This window comes from Coturnix japonica, chromosome 21, assembly GCF_001577835.2.
Source record: "Coturnix japonica isolate 7356 chromosome 21, Coturnix japonica 2.1, whole genome shotgun sequence".
NCBI lineage: Eukaryota > Metazoa > Chordata > Aves > Galliformes > Phasianidae > Coturnix > Coturnix japonica.
In genome coordinates, this window is record NC_029536.1 from 4743010 (window position 1) to 4749827 (window position 6818).

Sequence of the window (6818 nt, forward strand, 5' to 3'; positions counted from 1 at the left end):
CCTAGACTGAAAAAATGGGCATCCCTGTGCCCCCCTCTCTAAGAAAACCACATCTGTCAATTCCCACAATGGGCAGCGTTCCTCCCCTACATAAGGGGGAGGAAATGGGAGGTTTAGGTTGGATCTTAGGAGGAAGTTTTTCATGCAGAGGGTGGTGATGCACTGGAACAGGTTGCCCAAGGAGGCTGTGGATGCCCCATCCCTGCAGGCATTCAAGGCCAGGCTGGATGTGGCTCTGGGCAGCCTGGGCTGCTGGTTGGTGACCCTGCACATAGCAGGGGGTTGAAACGAGACGATCATTGTGGGCCTTTTCAACCCAGGCTGTTCTGTGATTCTACGCTCAGATGTTTGCCACCAGGTAACATCATACGGACTTTAAGAAGCCCCGCAGAAATGAGCCCGTACATCCGCAGTTCCCATTCTAGCCAGAGGACACCCACTTACCAGAAAAGGATGGAAGCAATTTACAATTTGAACCATACCAAAAAGCCTTTTGACTCTTGCAGGATTCTCTTAAGATGTGTGATACAGTTCACACTAAACAAACCCTCTTTGGGGGGAAGAGCTTATGTGTGGGAAATAATCAGATATGAGCCAGATGAATAGCTTATTAACAATAACTTGATTGGGTCTTCGAAGCGATATAACAATAACTGCATCAAGGCATTGTAAAAAGCTACATTAGGGAAAGAACTCTAGTTGTTTGTGTCAATATTACCCTTCAGAGACTATGGAAACCTCTCACTATACAGAGTTCAGTAAAGTTAGATTATCAAATCCAATAATGGTTTGGGTTGGAAGGGACCTTAATGCCCATCCAGCTCCAACCCTCTGCCACCAGCAGGGCCACAACCAGCAGCTCAGGCTGCCTGCTGCCCATCCATGGCCTTGGGCACCTGCAGGGATGGGAAACCCACAGCTCTGGGCAGCAGTGCCAAGTCTAACACTTGATTCAGACTCAGCTTTTGCCGTAGGTTGTTTTTAATACTCATAATATTCCTCTCTGCTTTCTCAAAGCCAGGTGTGAGCGTTTACAAGGCCGAGGCCGTTCCTCGGTGCTGCTCACTGTGGGTGAAGACGCACTTTGGGGCCCCGCAGGCCGCGGGGGCTGTGGGCTCTTTGCTTCGCTCCTCTCCCATCTACACGAGCATGAATAAGGCCCGGAGCGGCCCCACACCACACACTGCCTCCCCCCCGTGCAAAGAAACGGTCCATAAGGAAGAGGAGGAGGGGAAATAACGAAGACAGAGACCTGTTGGCACACGGGCGCGGGGGAGCCGCGAAGCGAAAGGTCACCTTGCCCACAGGCGGCCGGGCAGAGCCGCGGGGTCGGGCGGCCTCCACCGCGTGGGGAGAGTTCGAGCACAGCCCCGAGGCGGCCCCGGAGCCCCTTCGTAACCCCGAGACCGCGGGGCGGAGCGCGGAGAGGGGCGTGAGGCGGGGAGGAGCCCCTGAACGCCGGGCCTGCGCCTCACAGCTCGGGCTGACGCAGGAGGGAAGGCCCGGAGCCGCCGTCCCGTCCCGCAGCGCTCCGTCCCGCTCCGCCCGCCCGCACTCACCTCAGCTCTCGGCCGCAGCCACCTCCGCAGCGCTGAGTGGAGGCCGAGCGGTGTTAAGGGGGAAAACGAGGCCGGACGGAGCACCGAGAGATCGATGGGAGCTTCCCCGCCTCCGGGGGGCGGAACCGGCCCGGTCCGTCCTGCGCCGCCTGAGGGGCGGGACCGGGTTCACAGAAACACAGAATCACAGAATGACCCGGGTTGGAAGGGTCCTCAAGGATCATGTAGTTCCAACCCCCCTGCCTGGCAGGGCCACCAAACATACACAGTTACTAGATCAGGTTGCCCAGGGCCCCGTCCAACCTGGTCTTGAACACCTCCAAGGACGGGGCATCCACAACCTCACTGGGCAGCCTGTTCCAGGGCCTAACCACTCTCCTAGTGAAGAACTTCCCCCTAACATCCAACCTAAATCTTCCCTCTTTTAACTTAAAACCATTTCCCCTAGTCCTGAGGAACTTCCTAGTCCTGGGTTCACTGAGTTCTTATCCCAGTCTATACACGTACCCTGCATTGCCCTGACCCATGTGCAACACCTTGCACTTGGCCTCATTAGGTTCTTGTGGGCCCACTTTTGAGCCTGTCCAGGCCTCTTTGGATGGGTCCCTTTTATGGTGTCAGCTGCAGCACCCAGCATAGGGCCATCTGCAAACTTGCATCCCATCATCTACATCACTGATGAAGTCCCAGGATGGACCCCTGAAGGACAACACTCATCACTGGCCACCACCTGCACCTGGAGACATTGACCACAAGCAACCAATTCCTTATCCACAGAATAGTCCACCCTTTGAACCATTACCTTTACAAGTTAGAGATACAAATGTGGTGCAGGACCATGTCTAAGGCCTTGCTTAAGTCCAGGTAGACAACACCAATTGCCCTTTCTACGTCCACTGAAGCCATCACTCCAAGAGGAAGAGTAATGGCTGCTTATAGTGTCCTTGTTAACAGGGCCTGGCTGTAGGCAATGAGAGATGAGATGGCCGCGGATCAACCCTCTTTTAATGAAGTACTATGACAATAAGCCTTGAGTTTAAAAGCAATGCTTTAGCCTATAGAGTGAAATAGCCTGTTCTAAAAAGCAGAATTTTGGCTCAATAGGGAGGTGGAAAACAGAGGAGTATAAAAACACACCATTTATCTTTTTCTTAACAAATACAAACACGCTTTTCATACTTCAAGATAAAAATGGGGTTTCCCTTCTGTCACACTGCTCCATAGCCTGAAAACCCAGAACATTAACTGCCATAACATCATCTAAAACATCTTCCAAACTCTGCCACTGCTCCTCCAATGCGGTCCCAGCACTGGGAGCTGTTAAGACATTAAAATACTCAGTACAACAGAAAAGGGTCAAAGCATTTCACAAAACCAGGTTCTGTCTGTTGTTTTCATTGGGCTTTTTTTTCTCCCAACAGTTTGTGTTTCAAAGTCTTCTCTGAAAAGGACCTTCAAGTTGAACACGAAGTTGTAAAAGGTTTCTTTGTAGTGGGATGAAAAAACTATTTGGAGTTCCCGGCTTTAGAAATAACCTCTTAGGTTGCACGCAAGTTTAAAGGATGTGTTTTAAAAGCCTGATTCTCATCTTTATTAATAGAGTAGGTGCTGTCTGACTGATTTTCTATAAGAAGTGGGTGGATGGATCTTCAGTGCTGAGCAACAAGTGAAGAATGGAACAGGATTTTCAGGTTCTGAGGACTGAGTCACTTCCAGTTTTTATAGATTACTCTACACAACCTTCAAGGGAGTTCATTACCTGAGGTGGGTGGGGGCGAGCTGCCCAGCATACACATCCATCTGCATCAGCTCTATTATCCACTGGAATGCAGAAAAAAGTATTTGGGGTTGATGGTTTACTTTTATAACCTCAAAAACAAGGTGAGGATCAATGAGAAAATGATATGGAATCAGTCAGGACGCGAAGATGACAGATTGTAGAGCTGTCATTAAAAGGAAATTATTTCCTACTGAAAGAAAACCTATGTCTTTTCTAAACTGAAATGAACTACGCACAGCTGAATGAACTAATGCTATTGTTTAGACGTGATTTTCATAACCTAGCAAAAAACAATCATTAATAAAGCTCCTGTCAAAGCTGACATTCCCTGATACACCCAAGGGCTATCGGTCCAATAATGAGAGAAAGTAAACTGTAATAATAAGAGAAGCGTAGTAAGAGAAACCTCTGGGAGGCTGGTTCAGATCACAGTCACGTTCTTGACTTGAACCCAAGAAGTCTCAGGAGGAAAGTCAATGACATAAAGTTAGAAAACTATTTCCTTTTAAAGCTATTAAAGGTTGCTTCAGGATATCATGGAAGGAAGGGAGGAGTTGGCCATGAGAAAAATTAGATGAGAAAAAGCATTAAAAAGGAGTAACTTGTTCAACGCTGCACGCTCATCTTTTGACTCTCAAAGCTGACAAAAAAGAGATTAAAAGCCTCAAAAAATAAATGCCCGTATTCCTCTGAAATTTCAAGTCTCTGTAGAAATGCTACATTTAACATGTTTGGTTGTGAACGTAAGGGCTGATTATCAGTCAATCAGTATAAAATCTGTTGTCTCCTTTAAATAGTTTTCATCCCCATATCTTGAACAACCAGAGGAAACTTCTTTGTGTCCAGAAGTCAATCCTGAAGTAAACCGTCCTTGGCTTCCACCAATACCTGAATTTCAGTTTCTTTTTTACAAGGGGTTTTTCTTCTTTAGAAAGAGGAACTTCTCTCCCTGTTGGAGAGCATTGAGCACTTCCATTGCCCAATCTAGTTGGATCAGTCTGTTCTGGAAACTGGGAGCCACAATCTGGATTATGTACTTTAACAATACAAGTCACATTCACCTGCATTCCTCCATTACCTGAGAGTTCTGTCAAATAAGGAAAAAAACACAGATTAAACAAAGTAGAACACAGCCTGGAACAACATGTTGGATTCTTTATCCAGTTCCTTGACTTAGGAGTTCAATTACATGCTCTACATCATCTTCCATTGCTTGATAGGCAAACTGGTGAAGTTTTCCTGTTCTGAAAAGTGAAGACAGACTTTTCACCACGGCAACAAAAAGCATCTCATTAAGCTAGGAGCAGATCATTAAATACAAGGCCAGGCAGTCCAAAATGCTCTTAAACATAGCTGCCTTCTGGACAGACTATGAACAGCAGAGAATATGTCCATGCTTGTGAATGCTATAAATATTGGGCTGCTGTAAGTCAGGCTTTCCTTAGTCTAACATCTGACACATAAACCTTTTCTTCCAGCTTCTTTATAGCACTAAGTCTCAGGAAGTGCATTGTAAAATCTAATTCTGGGCTTCTTAGAAACATATAAAGAATTACAGTGACTGTGGAATGGAGCAAGGCAGGACAGCTGTGACATTGTGCAACTCAATACAAGCAGTGACACAATTAACTCAGTTCTTCTATTTGGGTACAGGTAATTAGTTTTGGACAGAAACTGTCAACTAAAGATAATCTTGCTTCCCAGCCAGACAGAAGTGACTTTGAACAAGGTAACAGCTCACCAATGATGAAGGACGTGTCGGGCACAGAGTTTAGAATGACAGGCTGTGTTATTATTTCACCGCTGCTGGAAGTTGAGCTTTGGCTGGGGAGGAGGTTTACAACAGCGTGATGTGGAACTGTGGCAACTGAGTCATGGCAAACGGTGTCATTCATGCTGTTTCCTGCAACAGCCACTGATTTACAACTGCAAGAAACAGAAAGAGAAGTTAGGAAAGAAAGCAACCCTGTATTCAGTTCAAGATTGCTATTAGACAGAATCTGGCTTACGCTGTGCGTGGTATACAGCTGGTATCAGAAGATTCCTCATCTGAAAAGGGCCAGGGGGACAGGGCTTACATTCTACATCTGTGCTATCTGTTCCTTAAAAGAAATTGCAAACTCCAGTTAGTCAGCAAGTGAGAAACAAGAATGAATAATCTAAGCCAGGGCAGCACAGAATCATCATCACCCACTTAAACCAAAATTCAGCTGGAAGCTCTGCTTGGGTTGGGGATACCTATAACCTGATCCCCTGGACGTGCCTCTTGGAAATGCTGTTGTGCATGTACTGCCTACTTGCTGTGATAATGCTTGCACTCAACAGCATGCATAGCTGTAGGGAATTAAGGGAATATCCCTTTAATTTACTCAGTTGGAGGCAGATTTGGAGATAACTGTAGGAATTAAGGCACTATTCCTGCAATTCACCAATTGGAGGCAGATTCAGAAACACAGACTACCAAGGCCAATACCAATGGCCTTGGTATGTACCAATAATGTACCAATAACCATCTTCAAACCACACAACCATTCTGTGTGTGGGTTCTGAGAGCCATTGGGTTGGCAGCTGCAGATCCTGCCCTGTGATAGCGTGCAGGTTTGATGCTCTACAGATCCTGTTTGTAAAATAAGATTCCATTAGCAACGCTGCTAATGGTCAGTGATGACTCTTCATGTGTAATTAAAGAACTTCAATAGTAGATATAAAACATGCTTATGACACATATATGTATAAATATATTCAGCCATTCATATAGCTTTCGGTTTCACTCAAGACATTCATTCAAAACAAAGAGATTTATCCATGTTTTTTAAACCTAACTCATATTTCTGCACCTTTTCTCCTTCAGTCTTCAAAGTGAAGCTGTCAAACAAAGCAGCTTGAACAGGAACCACATCTGACAATCTTCATGTATATGAAACCACAATGAAGTCACCAAAGAAAGGTCTCGAAGTACAGAGATATCACCTGCTGAGCCACCAAATGTGCTAAAGACAGGAAAAAAAACTTAAAAACCCACAAAGTTCGACTGAATATATGTATTATGGTCACTTAGAGAAATAATTTAATGTAAGATTAAGGTCATTTCAACTGCATTTCTCACCCAAATCAGCAGGAGTTGTACCAGGATGTCAGGCTCTATTAGTTGTTATTAGAAAAGGTTATTGATGTATCATCACAGCATATACCCAAAGATCCCACCGAGCTCTTTGGTTTAAACAGCTGAAGGACCTTTAACCACAGAATTCAGTAACAGCAGAGAACAGCCACAGCTGCATCACATCAGCTCTTACAAGTACATCCAAGGGCTCTGCTCTGTAAATAGGGACGGTGTGAGGGATGCAGCCGAGCATGATGAGCTCTGTATGGTGGTTAAACAGGAGTTTAACAGAGCCTGAGAAACCCACTCAATTCAAACCCCCTGTTGAGGCTTTAGGAAGCTAGAAAACAACAACGGCAAAGCCAAAGGGAATGGG

General features: G+C 45.8%; 1 protein-coding gene and 1 pseudogene across 5 annotated transcripts in view; both read right to left on the reverse strand.

Moving 5' to 3' along the window:
• Positions 1-1693, reverse strand: part of VPS13D (vacuolar protein sorting 13 homolog D) — a 75860-nt gene extending 74167 nt beyond the window's left edge. For 4 of the 5 annotated variants that reach the window (XM_015882331.2, XM_015882329.2, XM_015882330.2 and 1 more), the window contains exon 1: positions 1560-1693. The gene's annotated coding sequence lies outside the window, so the exon portion shown is untranslated. Of the gene's footprint in view, positions 1-1252; positions 1417-1559 lie in introns of those variants that run through there. The other variant, XM_015882328.2, reaches the window with a different exon arrangement.
• An 856-nt stretch (positions 1694-2549) lies between these two features.
• On the reverse strand, positions 2550-5871 carry LOC116654324 (annotated as a pseudogene).
• Between the last annotated feature and the right edge of the window lie 947 nt (positions 5872-6818).